The sequence below is a fragment of the Diceros bicornis genome, chromosome 18 (assembly GCF_020826845.1).
Source record: "Diceros bicornis minor isolate mBicDic1 chromosome 18, mDicBic1.mat.cur, whole genome shotgun sequence".
NCBI classification, from domain to species: domain Eukaryota; kingdom Metazoa; phylum Chordata; class Mammalia; order Perissodactyla; family Rhinocerotidae; genus Diceros; species Diceros bicornis.
Window position 1 is genome coordinate 46,772,106 of NC_080757.1, and position 23,521 is coordinate 46,795,626.

General features: G+C 40.5%; 1 protein-coding gene across 1 annotated transcript in view; it reads right to left on the reverse strand.

Annotated features, from left to right (window-relative positions):
* The window catches only part of ICAM2 (intercellular adhesion molecule 2), a 28,660-nt gene extending 6,831 nt beyond the window's left edge, over positions 1-21,829 (reverse strand). The window contains exon 1 of the mRNA XM_058561369.1: positions 21,705-21,829. The gene's annotated coding sequence lies outside the window, so the exon portion shown is untranslated. The remainder of the gene's footprint in view (positions 1-21,704) is intronic.
* Positions 21,830-23,521: the final 1,692 nt, after the last annotated feature.

A 23,521-nucleotide genomic window follows, 5' to 3' on the forward strand; every position in this document is an offset into this window, starting at 1 on the left:
ACAACCCAAACAAGCTTGGATGAGGGCTTTTCTCTTGGGTTCACCCAGCAAATCTCTCGCCTTCTACTGATGTCTCTGCTGGCCCCCAGGCCACAGAGCTGGGCCCCATAACCAGGGCCAACCATGATTCCTTACTCCCCGAGGATGGGCACTCAGAGTTAGGCCTGGGCAGGGTTTTTCCTGGGACTTTCTGAACCGGAGCTCATAGGAACAAACCCTTCCCTTTCTGATCCTAAGAACAGGCGCCCGTGAGCCAGCAGCTGTCTGTGCTCGCACCAGTGGAAGTTAAGAAGCCGATAAAAAGGAAAGCCGACTCAGTGGAGGAGGGAAGGTGAGCCACAATTGTCACAGATAACGTGCTAGCTGAGGGGTGAGATGAGGTGGACTCTGGAGGGGGTGGGCTGGGTTATGTGGCTGGTGATGATTCTGTGTTGTAGAAATGAAAGAGCTTTCCAGGCTGGACATCAGCAGAAGGGTCTGGCCCTTCAAACCTGCCCATGGGAGTCAGGGCTAGATATGTGTCACTGCAGAAGAGGAGTTACTACAAGGCGGGTTCTGCCTCACAGAACTTTCAGGCAGGATGTGAAGTTGGGGTGTGGGGTGGGAGTGCTCTATTTCCATGAGGCCCCGAGACCTTCTGGGAAAAAGAATGAAGAAGATTTGGGGGCCTGATGATCAGACCCTAGAATGTCGTGATAAATGCTTCTAAACAAAGGGAGGAGACCAAAGCTTCCTGACACCAAGAAGTTGCCCGGGGATGAGAGGAAACCGACCATCACGTAGAAGAGAGAAGAAATTCAGGTATTCCTTCCCGGAATACTGTTTCACCAGCAAATACTATCTCGCTTATTTTTTAGGTCTCTGAGTTCTTCAGTGAAGAAGACAATAAAACTGGACATGTTAAGATACTTCTGGAAGGTACGAAAGAATTTGAGGGAGGCGAGGTTGGAGTATCAGTTCAGGAAGTGAACTCGTCTTTCCCACAGGGCTTTGGAAGCTTAACGTCCTGCCTGAATCTTAATCCAATGACTTCTCTCTATCACTTATATTCCTGTTGAAAGAATTGTCAGTGTAGAATTGTCTTCCCAGCAAAACCGTCTTTCGAAAACCAAGGTGAAATAAAGACACAGATAAAGACTGAGAGAATTTATGCCCACTAAAGGAACTTTTAGAGATGTGCATCAGGAAGAAGAAAAAAATGATTGCAGGACAGTTTTCCATGTAAGAAGAAAGAGCGAGAAAATAAAGTGGCAAATCAATATGTACCTCCAATCACCATCGTCTGCAATAATAATATTTATAATATTTAATTTGAGAAGTTTTAAAAAGTTCAAAACTAAAATCCTGGGCAATGCTCTATAAGGGAGGAGTACAGTTAAAGCATTCTAAACTCCTTGTGTTGTTTAGGAGGGAGGGGACACTTTAAATTATATGAGCATGGTAAAATTTCAAGAAAAACCGGCAGAGAGAGAATGTATAAGTTCTAAACCACTAGAGAGGGTTAAAATGGTATAAAACCAACCAACCTTCAATCAATCAAAAAAATTAAATAAGAAGAAAAGCAGAGAAAAAGTGAGACGTAAATTTTTTAAAAGACAGTATGAAAAAGTCCAAATTTATTGATAATCACAATAAAGATGGAAAATTTAACTACAGTTAAAAGACAGATGTTGTCAGAGAGATTTTTTTGTGTGTGCTTGTTAATCTATTTCTGTCTGATGTCTGGATTTAATGCCAGGACAATGCCTCATAGTCATGAATTGGTCACAACAGCACTGCCGGAAGAAGAGGAATGGTGACTGGGCCTATTATCTCTAGAAATCCTCCCTTTTTTTATGGAGCTCATAATAGTTTATAACATTGTGAAATTTCAGTTGTACATTATTATTTGTCAGTGACCATATAAATGTGCCCTTTACCCCTTATGCCCACCCCCCAAAGCCCTTCCCCTCTGGTAACCACTAAAGTGTTCTCTTTGTCCGTGTGTTAGTTTATCTTCCACATATGAGTGAAATCACAGAGTCTGTCTTTGTCTGGCTTATCTTGCTTAACATAATACCCTCAAGATCCATCCATGTTGTTGCCAATGGGACAATTTTGTCTTTTTTACGGCTGAGTAGTATTCCATTGTATATATATACAACATCTTTATCCAGTCATCAGTTGATGGGCACTTGAAATTGCTTCCACTTCTTGGCTATTGTGAATAATGCTGCAATGAACATAGGAGTGCATAAGTCTCTTAGAATTGTTGATTTCAAGTTCTTTGGATAAATACCCAGTAGTGGGATAGCTGGGTTATATGGTATTTCTATTTTTAATTTTTTGAGGAATGTCCATACTGTTTTCCACGGTGGCTGCACCAGTTTGCATTCCTACCAGCAGTGTATGAGGGTTCCCTTTTTTCCACATCCTCTCCAACATTTGTTATTTTTTGTCTTGGTGATTATGGCCATTCTAATGGGTGTAAGGTGATATCTTAGTGCAGTTTTGATTTGCATTTCCCTGATGATTAGTGATGTTGAATATCTTCTCATGTGCCTATTGGCCATCTGTATATCTTTTTTGGAAAAATGTCTGTTCATGTCCTCTGCCCATATTTTGATCAGGCTGTTTTTTTTGTTGTTGTTGTTCAGTTGTGTGAGTTCTTTATATATTTGGGAGATTAACCCCTTGTTGGATATATGATTTGCAAATATTTTTTCCCAGTTGCTGGGTTGTCTTTTCGTTTTATTCCTGGTTTCCTTTGTCTTGCAGAAGCTCTTTAGTCTGAGGAAGTCCCGTTTGTTTATTTTTTCTTTTGTTTCTCTTGCCGAGTAGATATGGTATTCAAAAAGATCCTTCTAAGACTGATGTCAAAGAGTGTACTGCCTATATTTTCTTCTAGGAGTTTTATGGTTTCAGGTTTTACCTTCAAGTCGTTGATCCATTTTGAGTTAATTTTTGTGTCTGGCAAAAGATAATGGTCTACTTTCATTCTTTTGCATATGGCTGTCCAGTTTTCCCAACACCATTTATTGAAGAGACTTTCCTTTCTCCATTGTATGTTCTTAGCTCCTTTGTTGAAGATTAGCTGTCCGTAGATGTGTAGTTTTATTTCTGGGCTTTCAATTCTGTTCCCTTGATCTGTGTGTCTGCTTTTGTACCAGTACCATGCTGTTTTGATTACTATAGCTTTGTAGTATATTTTGAAGTCAGGGATTGTGATGCCTCCAGCTTTGTTCTTTTTTCTCAGGATTGCTTTAGCTATTTGGGGTCTTTTGTTGCCCCATATGAATTTTAGGAGTCTTTGTTCTATTTCTGTGAAGAATGTCATTGGGATTCTGATTGGGATTGCATTGAATCTGTAGATTGCTTTAGGTATTATGGACATTTTAACTATGTTTATTCTTCAAATCCATGTGCATGGAACATCTTTCCATTTCTTTATGTCATCATCGATTTCTTTCAAAAATGTCTTATAGTTTTCATTATATAGGTCTTTCACCTCCTTGGTTAAATGTATTCCTAAATATTTTATTCTTCTTTTGTTGCGATTGTAAATGGGATTGTATTTTTGAGTTCTCTTTCTGTTAGTTCGTTATTAGAGTATAGAAATGCAACTGATTTTTGTCAGTTGATTTTGTACCTGCAACTTTGCTGTAATTGTTGATTATTTCTAATAGTTTTCCGATGGATTCTTTAGGGTTTTCTATATATAAAACCACGTCATCTGCAAACAGCAAGATTTTCACTTCTTCATTGCCTATTTGGATTCCTTTTATTTCTTTTTCTCGCCTAATGGCTCTGGCCAAAATCTCCAGTACTATGTTGAATAAGAGTGATGAAAGTGGGCACCCTTGTCTTGTTCCTGTTCTCTGAGGGATGGCTTTCAGTTTTTCCCCTTTGAGTGTGATATTGGCTGTGGGTTTGTCATATATGGCCTTTATTATGTTGAGATACTTTCCTCCTATACCCATTTTATTGAGAGTTTTTATCATAAATGGATGTTGGATCTTGTCAAATGCTTTCTCTGTGTCTATTGAGATGATCATGTGGTTTATATTCCTTGTTTTATTAATGTGGTGTATCACATTGATTTGCGGATGTTGAACCATCCCTGCATCCCTGGTATAAATCCCACTTGATCATGGTGTATGATCTTTTTAATGTATTGCTGTATGCGGTTTGCCAATATTTTATCGAGGATTTTTGCATCTATGTTCATCAGTGATATTGGCCTGTAATTTTCCTTCTTTGCATTGTCTTTGTCTAGCTTTGGGATCAGGGTGACGCTGGCCTCGTAAAATGTGTTAGGAAGTGTTCTGTCTTCTTCAACTTTTTGGAATAGTTTGAGAAGGATAGGTATTAAATCTTCTTTGAATGTTTGGTAAAATTCTCCAGAGAAGCCATCTGGCCCTGGACTTCTATTTTTTGGGAGGTTTTCGATTACCATTTCAATCTCTTTACTTGTGATTGGTCTATTCAGATTCTCTATTTCTTCTTGATTCAGTTTTGGGAGGTTGTATAAGTCTGAGAATTTATCCATTTCTTCTAGATTGTCCAATTTGTTGGCATATAGTTTTTCATAGTATTCTCTTATAATCCTTTGTATTTCTGTGGTATCCGTTGTAATTTCTTCTTTTTCATTTCTAATTCTATTTATTCTTATTCTATTTATTCTCTTTTTTTGTTGGTGAGTCTGGCTAAGGCTTTGTTAATTTTGTTTATCTTCTCAAAGAACCAGCTCTTTGTTTCATTGATGCTTTCTACTTTTTTTTTTTTTTTGCTTTCAATTTCATTTATTTATGCTCTAATTTTTACTATTTCCCTCCTTCTGCTGACTTTGGGCTTCGTTTGTTCTTCTTTTTCTAATTTTGTTTTCTAATTCTGTTTAAGATTGCTTATTTGAGATCTTTCTTGTTTGTTAAGGTGGGCCTGTACTCCTATGAATTTCCCTCTTAGGACTGCTTCAGCTGCTTCCCATATGAGTTGGTATGGTGTATTTTCATTTTCGTCTCCAGATATTTTTTGATTTCTCCTTTCATTTCTTCAATGATCCATTGGTTATTCAGTAGCATGTTGTTTAGTCTCCACATATTTGTCACTTTCCCAGCTTTTTTCTTGTAGTTGATTTCTAGTTTCATAGCATTATGATGGGAAAAGATGCTTGATATGATCTCAATCTTCTTAAATTTATTGAGGCTTCCCTTGTTTCCCAACATATGGTCTATCCTTGAGAATGTTCCATGTGTGCTTGAGAAGAATGTGTAATCCGCTGTGTTTGGATGGAGTGTTCTAGATATATCTATTAAGTCCATCTGGTCTAGTTTTTCATTTAAATCCACTATTTTCTTGTTGACTTTTTGTCTGGATGATCTATCCATTGATGTAAGTGGGGTGTTATGGTCCCATACTATTATTGTGTTGTTGTTAATGTCTCCTTTTAGGTGTTTTTTTTTTTTTTTGTGAGGAAGACCAGCCCTGAGCTAACATCTGCCAATCCTCCTCTTTTTGCTGAGGAAGACTGGCCCTGAGCTAACATCCATGCCCATCCTCCTCTACTTTATATGGGACGCCGCCACAGCATGGCTTGACAAGCGGTGCATCGGTGCGCGCCCGGGATCCGAACCGGCGAACCCCGGGCCGCCACAGCGGAGCACGCGCACTTAACCGCTTGCGCCACCTGGCCAGCCCCACCTTTTAGGTTTGTTAATAGTTGCTGTATGTACTTTGGTGCTCCTGTGCTAGGTGCATATATATTTATAAGTGTTATGTTTTCTTGGTGGAGTGTCCCTTTTATCATTACATACTGCCCTTCTTTGTCTCTCATTTCCTGTTTCTTTTTTTTTTTTAATGAGGGAGATCAGCCCTGAGCTAACATCCATGCTAATCCTCCTCTTTTTTTTTTTTTTTGCTGAGGAAGACCAGCTCTGAGCTAACATCTATTGCCAATCCTCCTCCTTTTTTTTCCCCCCAAAGCCCCAGTAGATAGTTGTATGTCATAGTTGCACATCCTTCTAGTTGCTGTATGTGGGACATGGCCTCAGCATGGCCAGAGAAGCGGTGCGTTGGTGCGTGCCCGGGATCCAAACCCGGGCTGCCAGTAGCGGAGTGCGCGCACTTAACCGCTAAGCCACGGGGCCAGCCCTCTCATTGCCTGTTTTATCTTGAAGTCTACTTTGTCTGATATAAGTATGGCAACACTTGCTTTCTTTTGTTTGCCATTAGCTTGGAGTATTGCTTTCCATCCCTTCACTCTCAGCCTGTGCTTGTCTTTAGAGCTGAGATATGTTTCCTGGAGGCAGCATATTGTTGGGTCTTAGTTTTTAATCCATCTTGCCACTCTGTGTCTTTTGATTGGAGAATTCAATCTGTTTATATTTAGAGTGGTTATTATATATGAGGACTTAATGCTTCCATTTTATCAATCATTTTCTGGTTGTTCTGTATGTCCCCTGTTTCTCGTCCCATGTATTTTGGATTACCAATTCAGTTTGGTAGCTCTCTATGATGGTTTTCTCAGTTTTCTCTTTGTTTGTCATTTGTATCTTTGTTCTGATTATTTGTTTAGCAGTTACCATGAAGTTTGCATAAAAAATCTCATACATGAGATAGTCCATTTTCTGATAGCCTCTTATTTCCTTAGTCTAAGCCAATTCCATCCTGTATCTCTTCTCCCTGTAAGTATTATTGTCACAACTCATTCCATCTTGTGTTGTGAGTTTGTGGTTAAAATGATGAGATTATATTTATTTTTGATGTTTTCTTTCTCTTTATCTTTAATGTTATAATTAAGTGTTTGCTAACCTGTTCTGATAGAGAGCTGCTATTTTCTGATTTTGTCTGCCTATTTATGTCCTTGCTCAAGGCTTTGTAAACTCTTCCTTTTTTTTTTTTTTGGTATGAGGGTCTTCTTGATCATTTCTTGTGTGTGTGTGTTGGGGGGGGGGTCTTGTGGCCATGAACTCCCTCAGCTTTTGTTTATCTGGGAAAGTTTTTATTTTTCCATCACATCTGAAGGATATTTTCACTGGATAGAGTATTCTTGGCTGAAAGTTTTTGTCTTTCAGAATTTTGAATAATCATTCTGCTCTCTCCTAGCCCGTAAGGTTTCTGCTGAGAAATCCACTGAAAGCCTGATTGGAGTTCCTTCGTAGCTTATTTTCTTCTGCTTTGCTGCCCTTAATATTTTTTGTCATTGACTTTTGCCAGTTTTACTACTATATGCCTTGGAGAAGGTCTTTTTATGATGATATAATTAGGAGTTTCATTAGCTTCTTTTACTGTATTTCCAGCTCCTTCCCCAGGTTTAGGAAGTTCTCAGCTATTATTTCTTTGAAAAAGCTCTCTGCTCCACTCTCCCTCTGGAATACCTATAATCCTTATGTTGCATTTCCTAACTGAGTCAGTTATTTCTTGGAGAATTTCTTCATTTCTTTTTAGCCTTAGGTCTCTCTCATCCTCCGTCTGAAGCATTTCTATATTTCTGTCCTCCAGACTGCTAATTCTGTCCTCCATAATATCAGCTCTGTTATTCAGGGAGTCTAGATTTTTCTTTTTCTCATCCATTCTGTTTTTCATTTCCAACATTTCTGATTGGTTTTTCTTTATAGCTTCAATCCTCTTTTGGAGAATTCCATCAATTCATTAATTTTTTTCCTGATCTGATTGAACTGTCAATCTGTATTTTCTTGTAACTTGTTGAGTTTTTTTATGGCTATTTTGAATTCACTGTCATTTAGATTGTAAATTTCTGTGCCTTCAGGATTGATTTCTGGGTGGTTGTCATGTTCCTTTTGGTCTGGAGTATTAATATATTTCTTCATCCATTTGATGGTGTGGATTCGTGCCTTTGCATTGTGATGGTATCTGGTCACAGATTCCACCTGCTGCCACTGGGGGGGTTCAGGAGCTATATATTCTGAGCCCATGGTGATTCCTGGCATCTGTGCCTGTCCTTAGGATCTATGCTGACAGGGTCCGTCTGTGGTTTCTGGCTCGTTTGCTCACAGCTACTGCTTTTCTAATCTATGTGTGGGCACTCTGGCTGATGGAGTGAACTGGAGCGCCAGGCAGGGGGAGAGGGGCTTTCTTCTGCATGTGCAATCCTGGGGGCATTCTCGCTCTGCCCTCGCTATCTGCTCTGCTGGGGTGCTGGCTTGATGAAGACACCCCGGCAATAGCTTAGCCACCTCTCTGTAGGGCTTTCCCATGGGCTGTGAGGGAACTTGGAGAGTGAAGGTGTTCCTGTGGAGAGCCCCCCTCTTTTCTCAGAGCCTTGTGTAGTCCCATGCCCTGGGTCACTGCCACTGGGGAGGAAAAGGGAACTCCTCCCATTTTTAAGGTGATTCTGGTTGATTCCCTTTGAGAACCACAAGATTCGATGTGACTAGCAAATGGGTGTGACATGGATCATGATTCCCTCTGGTGCCCCCACTAACAGCCGTCCTGCACACAAAGCTCAGTTCTAAATCAGTTTAGCTTCTGGAACAACTTAAAGGACACAGGGTGATTCTGTGTATTTGTCAGGTGTAGGCTGAAGGTGTTGAACTGAGAAAGTGGATGCATATGGATTTTAACACTCCAGACAGAAAACAGAAAGGGAGGGATTTTCCAAGTTGGAAAGAGGATTTGGGAGACAGGAGTTGGAAGTTCTCTTTCTTCCTCTTCCCTCCGCTCTCCTGCTCTTAGATTTCTGGGGGTACACACTGTCACCTTTTCTCAGCAGAATATGATCAGATTACTAAGAGAAGGAGGAAGGAAAAGGAAAGTAACGTGTAGTTGATGCCTGTTCTCTGCTAGGGACTAAGCTGAGGTTTTAATACATTATTTTATTTAATTATCACACCAAATCTATAAAAAGAAAGAGCCATTCTAATTGTGCATCTGAGGAAATAGGGGTTCAGGTGAATTAATCACCTGCCCAAGTCACAGAGCTATTAGGTGACAGAGCTGAGATGAAAACTCAGAAATGACGAGTGGTTGGCTGGATGATCAGTGGTTGACAGGGGCTGGGGAGGGACGAATAGGCAGAGAACAGAGGATTTTTAGGACAGTGAAACCACTCTGTATGATGCTAATATGGTGGATACACGTCATTATACATTTGTCCAAACCCAGAGAATGTACAACACCAAGAGTGAGCCCTAATGTAAACTAATGGATGTATATTAATATAGTGTATTAATGTGTTATGTAGTGTAATGTGTATGCAGCGTATAATGCGTAATGTAGTGTATTAATGTAATGTAATGGACTTTGGGGGATAATGACATGTCAAAGTAAGCTCATTGAATGTAACAAATGTACCACTCGGTGGGGGATGTTGACAATGGGGGAGGCTGTGCATGTGTCGGAATAGGGAGTATATAGGAAATCTCTGTATCTTCCCTTCAATTTGGCTGTGAACCTAAAACTGCTCTTAAAAAATAAAGTCTATTTTAAAAAATAGCTCAAACACACTACCTCAGAAGAGAACATTCTGGGTTATGGTTCTTGCCAACCATGGACTGCTATTGAAAATGCAGGCTTTTAAACTCAATTCTTAGTCAGCAGGGTTTAGTGGAAGTCATGGATTCAGTCATTCCTAAATTCTCATCTCAGATTAGATTTTAAAAATATTAAAACACAAAACCCAGTTCTATGTTGTTTATGAGACACACCTAACACATAAGAGTATGGAATGGTTGAAAGTCAAAGGATGAAAAAAGATATACCAGGCAAACACTAACCAAAAGAAAGCCAGGAAAGTTCTATTCATCTCAGACAAAGAGGACTTTTAAGACAAAGATATTTATTAGGGAGAATGAGTGCCTAGATTAAAGGGTCAATTCACCAGGAAGTTATACTAGTTCTAAACTTGTAAGCACCTAGCTTGAAAGAACTACAAAGAGATAAAACCACCATCATAGCAAAAAATTTTAATACACATCTATCAATTATGAATAATGAAGTAGACAAAAAAAAGCAGTAAATGAATGCAAGAGCTGAAACACACAATATAAAAGCTTGATTCACACCTATAAATTAGAGAACACAAATTCTTCAAAAAGGTAAGTTGAAAACCCCACATATTTGGTAACGTAAAAACATAATCTAAATAACCCACGGGTCAAAGAAATAGCAGTAATAACACATTTTAAAATTCTTAAACTTGAGTGATAATGAAAATATCATATGTTAAAATTTATAGGATGGATGAACAGTGGTACTTAGAGGGAAATTTATAACCTTAAATGCTTGTATTAGAAAAGTGTTTGCTATAAGTATCCAATTTAAGTAAGTAGTCAAGAAGTTAGAATTAGAACAACAATGTAAACACAAAAGGGAATAAAAAAGAGCAGAAATCAGTAAAATAGAAAACAAAGATATGGGAGACAGGACCAATAAAACCAAAAGTTAGTTCTTTGAAAAAACTAACAGAATGGGCAAATCTCTGGTGAAATCTGTTTGTAAACAAAAGAAAGCACAAATAAACATTATTAGGAAGGAAAGTGGGAACATAACTACAAGGTTGAAAAGAACACAATACAAATTCATAGAAACAGAAAGTAGAACAATGGTTGCCAGGGACTGGAGTGAGGGGAAACAAGAAGTTGTTATTTAATGTGTAGAGCTTCAGTTTTGTAAAGATGAAAAAGTTCCAGAGATTGGTTGCAAAACAATGTGAATGTACTTAACACAACAAAATGTACACTTAAAAATGGTGAAGCCGGTACATTCTATGTTATGTGTATTTTACCACAATTAAAAATAAAAAAGAAGACTATAAATAACTTATGCCAAGAAATATGAAACAAAGTAGACCAAATATTAGAAAAATATAACTTACCAAACTTGATTTAAGAAGAAATAAAAAGCCCTAATGGTTCTTAACTGTTAAAGACATTGAATTGGTAATTTAAAATCTTCCCACAAAGAAAATACAAAGTCCAGATAGTTTTACAGAAGTTTAAGTAGAAGTAATTCTAATCGTATAAAAAACTCTTTCTGAGGATGGAAAAATCAGGAACATTCTCTAATTCTCTCTATGGGGCCAGTGTAACCTTAATACCAAAATGAGACAAGTATAGGTTGAGAAAGAAGAGGCCAGTCTCACTTGTGAATATAGATGCAACAATTATAAGAAAAATGCTAGCAAATCAAATTAGTGTATTAAAAATATAAGACATCACATCCAAGTTGGGCTTATCTCAGGTATGCAAAGGTGGTCTAACAAGAGAATAAAAACCTACAAATATCATTTATTACATTGGTAATAGTAGACTCGGGTGCTCTATGTCACATGACTTCTGCCCTCCTCTGATATCGGCTTGTTATGAGAGGTTCGGGGATTCGATCGGAGACGTAAAAGACACTTTCCACTCCAAACAAATGGACTGAAGGTATATTTTATTATACAGAGGATAGTAAAGGCGATAGTCTGCAAACAGATCCGAATAGGTCAAATATTAAGAGGGAAAAAACATCAGCCAGACTGGAAAGGGAAAACACCCACATCGGCTGAAGAGAAATGACACAAATCCACCGGAAAGAGAAACATCAGGTTGACCGAAAAGAGAACACATCAAATCAATTATTTCATATCAAATCAATTACTTCACATCAAATCAGTTACTCATAATATCCACGCCCCACTGCCGGGAGAGCCCTGTCAATCGACGCGGCTGGGCAAGGATCACACGTCCTGGGCAAGGTGTCCCTTCCATAGGTGGAACTCTCACCGGGGCTCAGTTTCTAGCAGGTTTTATACCATCAGTAATTTTCAGAGTAAGCAATTACAGAGTTTGCAGAGCAAGCATTTAGTGTTTCCATGCACAAAATGGTTATCAGTGGCGTACGTGCATTGAGCCCCCTGGCTAACGTCCCAGCCCAGTAGTTGTGTACATGTATTGTTCTCTTTGGTTATCGTCTCAGCCCGGCACAGATGGCCAGTCCATTCCGGGCTACGACGCTCCAAGAGCCTTGAAATGTTACAACTTGCAACTCTCTCCGTGGGAGACAGGCCAGTTCCCGGGAAAAGGCCGGTTCCCACCACACAGAAAGCAGCTTTTATATTTCTTTTTGTGCTGATGGCTGTAGGTCAATGGAGCGGCCAAACATGGCTGTACTCATGTCAAGACATATTCGGCCGTGGCCGTCTCCATTAACCATAAGACACCATATGCACAGACAATGAACTTCGTACACAAGTACATAAGGCACATCCAAGAATCCAAAATCCAATGACTACAATAATTATAAAACTATCTCTCAATAAAGGACCTAAACCCCAAGGTAACCAATCAAATAACCCCTTAGAATATGAAATGTTATTAACTTGATCTTGCAAATCATGTACAGCATCAAAGATAACATTAGATAAGGTAACACTTAGGCCTAAAAAATTAGCTTGCAGAAGTCCAGATCAGCCCCCATCACAGAGGGTAGCAGAAGGCAGGGTAATAGAGAAATTATAACTAGTTTTCCGTGACTGGTCAGATATAGGCTTATACCGAGAGATTGCTTGATGTTTCTGAGACCAAATTTCTCGGCCATTCATAGTCCAGGTTATAGGTCCCACTGGTGTAGAGCAGTTGGTCCAGCAGTGCAGGGTCAAAGGTTGTCCTACGGAGACATTGGTTGGCATGTAGGTCTGCAGCAGACATGGAGGGGCAGCACAGCATAGCGAACACAGTAGGAATATCTATTCACGCAAAGAAACAGAATTTTTAGGAACATGATATAACTGTTTATTTCCTGGATACATAACTATGAGCGTTGCAGTGGGCCCTTGGGCCATTATTTCTGCGGCACGGGGAGCCGCATTGGGTGGATGTGTCACCCACATTTTTGCTCCAGGTTTCCATCCATCTGTAGACCCAAATCCTTGCATTCCTCTTTTAGTTAATTCATTTGGAGGTTGTCCTTGTGACACATTTGGAGTCAAGAGGGGAAGCACCAATAGTTGTCTCACTCGTTCCCCAGACTCTACAGTTAGTACTGTGTCACTACCATTATATAATATAAATTTTATTTCTCCTTGGTAATCTGGATCAGTGACTCCTCCCAGTACATCAATACCTTTTGCTGCCAGTCCAGAGCGTCCTTTTAACAAACCAAAGGTATTTTTGGGAAATTGTACCCCTATCCCAGTAGGCACTATAGACTGCTTCTCAGGGGGCAATTGAATAGAATGAACAGTAGATAAATCCAATCCAGCCGCTTCGGCCGTGGCACGAAAAGGCGGTTTAGCAGACTGCGTCAGGGGCCAATAGGTTAAGGTCATAAGCTCATGGGTGGCGGCTGCCACTTCTGTAATCTTTGTTGGTAACAACCTTGACAGAGGAGTCTCATTAGGGCCTAGTGGCCTGTTATTTAACACATTTAGAGCAGTACTTAGATGGCTGTGCCACCCCTTTAATGAGCCATGACCGAGTTTCCTCAATTGTTGTTTAAGCAATCCATTCATTTGTTTTATGAGGCCTGCAGCTTGGGGGTAATAAGGTATATGATAAATCCATTCTATATAATTTTCTTTGGTATAGGTTTGAATCAACTTACCTGTAAAGTGGGAACCGTTGTCACTCTGAATTTGCCTTGGTGTTCCATAATATAACTTGATTATATCTAATAATTTTATGGCACTCTGTTGGGTGGCCACTTTAGCTGGCATAGCCAATAAATAACCAGAATATGTATCAACAGCAGTGCAGGCATAAGTATATCCACAAGAATTTGGCAATGGTCCAATAAAATCTATTTGCCAGGTATGGGCGGGAAATAATTCCTTTTGGATATGACCTTGGTAGGGGTGTGGAACTCCCCGTTTATTTAACTGTTGGCATAACTGACATTGTTGTACTGTAGTGGCAATATCATCATGGGTGACAAGGATTCCCCTTTGTTGTGCCCACCTGTATGAAGCTTGTTCTCACAAGTGTCCACTCTTTTCGTGGACCCATTGTGCTAAGCCTGGGTTGTGCGTTGCACGAATCTGCACCAGCTGATTAGCATGAGAATTATGCTTTCATTCTGCAGAAATTAAAGAACTGTGAGCATCAACATGAAATACAGTAACAATCATGTTTTGACACCATAACCATATGTCTTCCCATGACTTCTTTCCCCATATTTCTTTATCATTAATTTTTCAATCATGTTTTTTCCATTGTGGCATCCACGTTGTCAAACCTTGTGTCACTGCCCATGAATCAGTATATATATGACATTGTTGCCCCTGTTCTTGTTGAAGTGCCTGATACACTGCATAGAGTTTAGCATATTGGCTACTCATATTATCTCCGGTGGTGACAATTGTTTGTTGGGTGGATGGGTTATAGGCAACTGCTTTCCATTTCCATGAGCTCGATATCATTTTGGCAGAACCATCCGTAAACCAGGTATGTTTTTGTTGTTCTTCAGTCAATTGATCATATGAGACACCCCATGTAACAGGAGATTCTGTTATATCAGTCTTGGGTGACACAGTTGGCTCACTGCTATATTGAGACACTTGTTCATGCAATAGAGACAACCCCTTTGGGCCAGGTTTGGCCCGGTCTTGAATATACCATTTCCATTTGATGATATTAAATTCTTGTGCATGTCCAATTTTATGAGTAACAGGCGTGCTATGAATCCATTGCACGATGGGTATTTGGGGTCGCATAATTACCTCATGTCCCAGGGTAAGGCTTTCTGAGTCTATTAGAGCCCAATAGCAGGCTAACAACTGTTTTTCAAAAGGACTATATCTTTCACTGGAACAGGGAAGCTTGTGACTCCAAAATCCCAGAGGATAACGTCGAGCACCTTGTTTTTGCCATAAACTCCAGCTGGCATACTGATCAATGACATCTACCTGTAACTCAATGGGTCCTGGTTTAATTGGCCATAGATCTAAAGCAGTCTGAATAGCATGCTTGGCTGCTTCAAAAGCTTCTTTTTGTTCCATTCCCCATTCAAATTCATATTTTTTCCTGGTAACTTTATATAAAGGTGCAAGGAGCCGACTTAAATGTGGAATATGTGCCTTCCAAAATCCAAATAATCCAATAAATTTTTGTGCTTCCTTTTTGTTGCGGGGTGCTGCAAAATTTAATATTTTTTGTCTAGCTTTAGGTAAAATTTCTTGTTTTCTATTATTCCAAAGTATTCCCAAAAATTTAACACTTGAACTTGGGCCCTGAATTTTAGCTGGATTAGTTTTCCATCCATCCTCCTCAAGTGTGTCCATTACTTTTTCTAACTGTTGTTGTACTCTTTCTTCTTCATTTCCTTGGATCATAATATCATCTATATAATGTACTATTTGGACATCATCAGAAGCAGGTACCTTTGCCAAGGTTTCAGCAACCTGTCGATGGCAGATAGTGGGACTATGCACATATCCCTGAGGAAGTCTAGTAAAGGTATATTGTTGTTCCAGCCACGTGAAAGCAAACTGTTCTTGGACACTTTTAGGTATAGGTATGGTGAAAAAGGCATTAGCCAAGTCTGTGACTGCATACCAAGTGCCTGGATAACATTGTACTTTTTCTATAAGAGTAATCAAATCAGGGACGGCCGCTTGAATAGCCGGAGTCACTTTGTTGAGCTCTCTGTAATCTACAGTCATTCTCCATGTCCCATCACCTTTTTTAACAGGCCAGATAGGATTATTCCAGGCTGTAGTTACTCTGCGAAGGACTTTTACAGCCAAATAATCTTCTACAGTCTCAGATATTTCTTGTTGTCCTCCAGCGATGCGATACTGTCTTTGATTGATCACTTGCGTGGCAGGTGGAATTTCTACTTCATGATGCAAACATCCCACAATTACAGCATTAATATGGAAAGACAAAGCTCTAATAGCAAATTGGTATTGTCCATCAGCCAAATTTAATGTCAATCCTTTTAGAATATCAGTCCCAATTATATATTCTGGTATTGGCACAATCATAACTAGATATGTGCACCGGGGTAGTTGCCCAATTTGCATAGAAAGATTAGTGGTAACTGCCTGGATTTCTTTTCCTCCCAATCCAGTTATCAGAATTGATGTACCTTGAAACTTAGTTGGATTCCCATAGATAAGGGTGGCCTCTGCCCCTGTATATACAAGTGCCTGTACACTAGTTGTAGATCCATTCTTCCAAAATATTTTAATTGGTACATGTGGTCTAATATCTTTTCTTATAGTGGCACTAATCGATACAGAGGTTTGGCCTTCCCCTCAATCACGTAAGTCAGCAAAAAGAGGATCCGAGGGAGGAGGCAGTGCACTAAGTGCAGTAGGCACTGGGTTGGAAGCATTCTCTATATTGTCCCTTCTATTCACTTGTTTCACATTCAGCCCTTTTCCTTTATATAGTTTCCATAATTCTCTAGTGTCAACTCCATCAATCTGGTCTTTGGGTACTCCTGCCCGGAGTAGGGCCAAAAACATATCACCTCGAGTCATTTTATCCTTTTTAAGGAATGTTTCTCTTTTTTCCCTTCCTGGAGAGTTTTCAGTTGTCTGCCAGTCTCCCAAGTCTGCTAGCTGCATAATCTTATCTGCAAGTGTTGATATAGGGTTTTCAGTTTCATTCATGAGAAGGGTTGTAATTATTTGTTTGTATGCCGGAGGTGCAGTTTTTATCAACTTGTTTCGCACCTGGACACTTAAAGTCATTTCATTTAAAGCTTCATCACACCCCAGAAACACAGCCCGTTTCATGGTTTCTTCTCTCATCTTTTGGACACAATCTTTTAAAGTATACCATGGTCTATTAGTGTCTGGCCACATATCATCCGTGGGGTATTTATCTTGAGCTCCTTTTACTGCAAGAGCCAATAAAGTTGTATCATCAGTGTCTTGTCCATGATCATTTGGGGGGTGAGCATTCATGCTCCAATCTCTGAAAGCTCCCCGTATTACTGGATCATTGGACAAAATTACAAATTTAAAAGTATCTCCTGCATCCAGATTAATTCCTGTAGCGCCCATATCACATAGGCGAACAAGCCAGGTTATAATGGCTTCTCCAGGCTTTTGTGTAGCCCGGGCTAAAATATCAAAAATTTCTTGTTGGTTAAAATCCTCAATCACATCTTTCCTTACAGAATGATTATCATCCATTTCCATCTGCCGACAGCGAAGAGGACGTGCCTCTGTGCATTTGGGCGGTTTTTCCTCTTCCTCATAATCAGTTTCAGAATCATCATCCCAGATATCACCATCCCATGTGTTCGGGTCCCACTTAGGACCAGCCGATGCTATGGCCATATGAACTTTTCGTTCATTTATCTTTCCTCTCCTCTTTCTATATTTATATTTGGCAACTCTTACAGCAGCCTTTTCTGCTATAGCTTGGTAGTTATGAGCCTGATCTCCCAGTGCAAGATATTGACATTGAATCATAGCCAAGCAAGACTGCAAATCTAAATTTTCTTTCTCCAAGAGTGCCTTCTCTTTCTGTATCTTATCCCTATCTTCTATAGCCCGGCGATAAGCAGTCAACAAACACCAACCTCGCCGTGCCAAAAAAGAAACATCATCTTTCGCTTTCCTTTCCACCGTCTGCAAAGCTTTGGTCACATCCAACGGTTCAAATCGTCGCAGACGAGCATCCCAAGCTTCACATAACCCTGACCTACGAGCCCACTCCCCAGCCAGAGTGCAAAAGGGAGGGTCCTCCCATCCTGGAATTTCTTCCACCTTGGCTTCAGTTACCTTTTGTTTGAATAGGAAAGGCATCTCCTTAATCGAATCCTGCTCACAGCACCAATTATGTTATGAGAGGTTCGGGGATTCGATCAGAGACGTAAAAGACACTTTCCACTCCAAACAAATGGACTGAAGGTATATTTTTTACATAGAGGATAGTAAAGGCGATAGTCTGCAAACAGATCCAAGTAGGTCAAATATTAAGAGGGAAAAAACATCAGCCCGACTGGAAAGGGAAAACACCCACATCGGCTGAAGAGAAATGACACAAATCCACCGGAAAGAGAAACATCAGGTTGACCAAAAAGAGAACACATCAAATCAAATACTTCATATCAAATCAATTACTTCACATCAAATCAGTTACTCATAATATCCACGCCCCACTGCCGGGAGAGCCCTGTCAATCGACGCGGCTGGGCAAGGATCACACGTCCTGGGCAAGGCGTCCCTTCCACAGGTGGAACTCTCACCGGGGCTCAGTTTCTAGCAGGTTTTATACCATCAGTAATTTTCAGAGTAAGCAATTACAGAGTTTGCAGGGCAAGCATTTAGTGTTTCCATGCACAAAATGGTTATCAGTGGCGTACGTGCACTGAGCCTCCTGGCTAACGTCCCAGCCCAGTAGTTGTGTACGTGTATTGTTCTCTTTGGTTATCGTCTCAGCCCGGCACAGATGGCCAGTCTATTCCGGGCCACGACGCTCCAAGAGCCTTGAAATGTTACAACTTGCAACTCTCTCCGTGGGAGACAGGCCAGTTCCCGGGAAAAGGCCGGTTCCCACCACACAGAAAGCAGCTTTTATATTTCTTTTTGTGCTGATGGCTGTAGGTCAATGGAGTGGCCAAACATGGCTGTACTCATGTCAAGACACGGCTGCACTTACAGTGGATAATTTTGTGTAAGCTTAGACAAACCTTACCCTCCCAGTGTCCCACTTCAAGCTTATACCATGTTTCTTTTCGCTTTTTGCCTCAGGGTCTTCTTCAATGCTTTCGGAGCCACTTATCTGCTTGCTAGTGTTTCCCAGAAGCGTGGGAGAGTTAAGTTCCCTAAGATGCAACCCTCAAGCAATGAGGGGACAGGAGCTGGTGGAAACGACCTTCAGCCTCCTTCTTTCAGTGGGCAATTCTGGGGGGCATCTTGTAGGCTTATCAAAGGTCCAGAAAGAACTGAGCTCCCTTTGCCTACAGCTGTGACATCAGTCATGCACCTTCAGTTGGCTTTTCCTCCTTCCCTGTTTCAGTCTCCCTGCTCCTTCGCTCCGTGCTTCCTGGAATCACCTCTCGAAGAACCTACCTGAACCTAAGTCCTTGTTCCATGCTCTCCTTTTGAAGGAGCCCAAACTAAAAACTTTCACTAACAGATTTAAGAAGAAAAAACATACGATCATCTCAACAGATCCTGGGGGAAAAAATGGTGACATTCAACATCCTCTCCTGATAAAAGCTCTTAGCAAATTACAGGAAACTTCCTTAACCCAATAAAGAGAACTTACAAAAAGCTTACATATATATTATTTTCCATGGGTAAATCTTAGGAAATAAGTAAATCATTTCCTTTAAAATCAGGAACCAGATGAGGATGCCCACTATCTCTGCTTCTATTTAACATTGCACTAGAGGTCCTAGACAGTGCAGTAAGACAAGAAAAAAAAATTAAAAGAAACCTCCTAAAGATGGGAAAAGAGCGAAACCATCAGTATTTTCAAATGATATGAATGCCTAAGTAGAAAATCCAAAAGAATGATCAGACAAGTGATTCAAAATAATAAGAGATTTTAGCAAGGCAGCTAGCTATGAGATCAATATCTAAAAATAAGTTGCTTTTGTGCATATCAGTAACATACAAAAATATAATTTAAGAAACACCCCATTTATAATGGCAAAAAAAGAGAAATAAATCTAGCAAATCATGTACAAGACCTAGAGTAAGAAAGTTATAAAACTTTATTGAAAGACATTAAATACAATCTAAGTAAATTGAGAGAAAGCCCATATTCATGGATAAGAGATTCAATATTATAAAGATGTCAATTCTCCCCTTACCAATCTACCGATTCAATGCAATTCCAATTAATCTCAATAGAGTTTTTCATGGAAATTAAAAGCTGATTCTAAAATTCATGTCAAAGAACGAAAGGACCAAGAGAACCCTAAAGAATAATAAGGCGAGAGGATTTGCTCTATAAGATATGAAAACTTACTATAAAATATGGTGTTAGTGTAGATGTAGGCAAATAAAGAGCCCAGAAACAACTTGTATGAAATTTTGACACATGACAAAGATGGCATTGTAGAGCATTGCACGAAAGAAGGGTCTCTCAAATAAATCATGCTGGATCAATTAACCATATGGAGAAAAGGGGGGAAAATGTATCCCTACCTCACACCAAAGGTAGAAATCAATTCCATCTGAATTAAGAATTTATATGCTAAGGAACACTTTAAAAACTTTTATAAGAAAACATGGGAGAGTATTTTTATGTCCTTGGGGCAGGGAAGGATTTCCTAAGCAAGGAAATCCTAATATCACCAACATACAAGAAACAATTGATAATTTTGATTACATTAAAAATACATATAAACATTTCAAAGAAAAGGAAACATGTCTAAACAAATGAAAAGACGCTTTAACTCAATGGTAGCCAGGGAAATTAAAATTAAAACCACAATGGGATACCATTTTATATCTACTAGATCGCAAAAGTTAAAAAATTTGACAAGACCAATTGTCGGAGAGGTCATAGGTCAATAGGAACTCTTATAATTGCTGGTGAGAGTGTATACTGGTTCTCTAGGAAATAATTAGGCATTATCTTGTAAAACTGAATATTCTTATACCCTATAACCTACAATTCCATTCTTACACATATACCCTAGAGACATTTTTGCACTAAGAACCAGGAGACATGTTCCATGCTCACTCTTACTATCTGTGTGACCTTGAGCAAGTCACTTAATCTTTCTGTGCCTCAGTCTCCTCTTCTGTAAAATGGGATTAATAATAGTACCTTCCTCATAGGGTGGCCGTGTGGATTAAACAAATTAAATGAGCTAATATTTTTAAGTATTTAAAACAGTGCCTAGGGGCTGGCCCATTGGCCCAAGCGGTTAAGTGCACGTGCTCTGCTGTGGCGGCGGCCCATATAAAGTAGAGGAAGATGGGTATGGATGTTAGCCCAGGGCCAGTCATCCTCAGTAAAAAAGAGGAGGATTGGCATTGGATGTTAGCTCAGGTCTGGTCTTCCTCACAAAAAAAATTAAAAAAAAAACAAAACAGTGCCTAGCACACAGTAAATGTTATATAACTGTTTCATAAAATAAAATAAATAGGCATGCATATGTGAGAAAGCTCTAAAAAAAAAACAAGCAAGGGAACAATAAACAAAATTTGGTAGGGTGGGTACCTCTACACTAAATGCAAGATTTAGTGATATTCCATTCTTGTGTGGAGTGGTGGGTTCAGGGCTGTTCATTATATCATCCTGCTGTATGATGTACTCGTATGTTACATATGTGTACAATATGTGTCACAAATTTTACAAAAGAATACAAAGAGAAAAGAGAAATTCCTCTATGTCTAGAAAGAAGAGGTTCCATGGGAATGTGAGCTGTCCGCCTCTAACGGAGGCAGGAAGGATTTCATCACGAACTCCAGATGCAATCCCCAGGCGAAGAGGACTGTGCCTCCCCCTACGCCTCAACTGGGCCTCAGCTGCGGCCCCGCTCAGCCGGCTCTGGTGATACCCACGTGGGACCAGGAGGCAACACCACACTTCTAAATCGGTCACCCAGGTGTCAGAGCAGGAGAGGAAGGGAGAGGACAAAAACAGGAAACAACCACAAAAGCAAGGCCTGTGGCCCCGGAGACGGCAGGCGGGGGCTTCGCGGGGCAGGAAACATCCCCCAGGAGGAACTGCGGGGATCTCCAGCCCCCGCGCTCACCAGGGGAAACAGGCCCAGAGAGAAGGGACTAGAACTCCAGCCTTGACGCTCCGACCCAAACACTTTCCGCGCTGCCAAGAAGGAAGAGAGAAGCATGACCTTACCTGTGGTCCGGTAAACGGAGCGATTGTGGTGGGGAAGGAGGGCGGCCGGAGTCCCGCGCCCCGGAGAGGTGGGAGCCAGATGGGCTGCGCCCTCGCTGGTGCTGCGGCTGCCCCCTTGCTGCCAGTGTCGGCTTCCGGTTTCTTGTTCCCCACACAGGAGTGACCACGTGCTTCCTGTGGCAGGCTACCAGCCTCAGACTAATTTCATTTTCCATCCACTCCGTCATTTTTTAATTGTGATAAAATATATACATAAAAATTTGCTATTTTTAGCCATTTTATGTGTACAGTTCTGTGGCATTAAGTACATTTATATTGTTGTGCAACTATCACCACCATCCCTCTCCAGAATATTTTGATCTTCCCCAACTGAAACTCTGTCCCCATTAAACACTAACTCCCCCACCCCCACGCCGCCCTCACCCCCAGGCCCTGGCAACCACTGTTCTACTTTCTGTTTTATGAATTGGACTAGACTAGGGACCTCATATAAGTGGGATCATACAGTATTTGTCCTTGCGTGACTAGCTTATTTCACTTAGCATGATGTCCTCGAGGTTCCTCTATGTTGTAGCATGTGTCAGAATTTCCCTCTGTTTTCAGGCTGAATAACATTCCATTGTATGTGTGTATCACATTTTGTTTATCCGTTCATCGGTTGATGGACACTGGGTTGCTTCCACCTTTTGCCTACTGTGAATAATGCTGCTATGAAGTTAGGTGTACAAATAAGTCTTCAAATCCTTGCTTTCAGCTCTTTGAGATGTGGGAGATCAAGATTTAGCCACCCTGAAATATATCTCTTTACCTTGATTGTTTTCTCTGAGGGATATTTGACCTCCCCCACTAACTGCCTAAAGAATTTGACATGGTGGCTCCTTCCTGGAACAGATCTTCTATCATGATGGCTGTAAAGATAATGTAAGATAGAGGTTACAATAGGAAAGGCACCAAGGCTCTTTTATCAAAAACTCTGTCTCTCCCTGACCACATTATCTATAGATGACCCTGAAAAGAATCGTCTTCCTGCCCTCTAAAGTCCCAGGCCACTACCAGCCCCCAACACGCTCCTCGTCTTTAGCTGCAATACTTAAGCAAGCAGCTTAGACAGAGGGACGAGTTGTTCATTTCTGAGTTTCTCCCATGTATACATGTTATTAAACTTGGTATTATTTTCTCCTGCTAACCTGTCTTGTTAATTATTTGGCCAGCCATAAGAACCTTAAGGAAAAGGGCAGAGGAAGATTCTCCCTCTTCCCCCGACAGTTTTGGCGTAGTCGGCAGGATCCACACTGGCTGGCACGTTGCCTTCTCTGGCTGGAAGACCTGCCTTCTCCCTGGACTACTGCAGATGATGAGATACGGGAATGCCTGACAAAAGCTGGCAAAAGGTAAGACTTCTTAAAACATCAGCCTCCCGGAATCTCTATCTGCGGGGTCTGGCGGAAGGAAGTGGTGAGAATTTTTTCTCTTTCTAAATTTAGATTGGCAGGAGAAAATATTTGGGAAACTAGTTTCTTGTGCTTTTAGTGACTCTTGGTTTAAATTTGGTAGAGTACTCTTGGTTTTGATCTTGATCCCTTTTCCTCCCAGAGTAGTCTCTGTCTTGTTCTGTGTCCTGAGAACTTGGCTTTGTGACCAGTGAGAATATTCTCCTTGGTCTCCACCATACAGAAGGTGCATTTACCAGAGTGCACCTTGGTGGCCAGTCGAGTAGACTGGGGTTCCGAACTGTCTTTTTGTCTGGCTGTGCCAAGCTCTCAGGGGAGTTTGTCATAAAGGGCCCAGTCCATAAGGGCTTTTGTCGTCTTAACCTT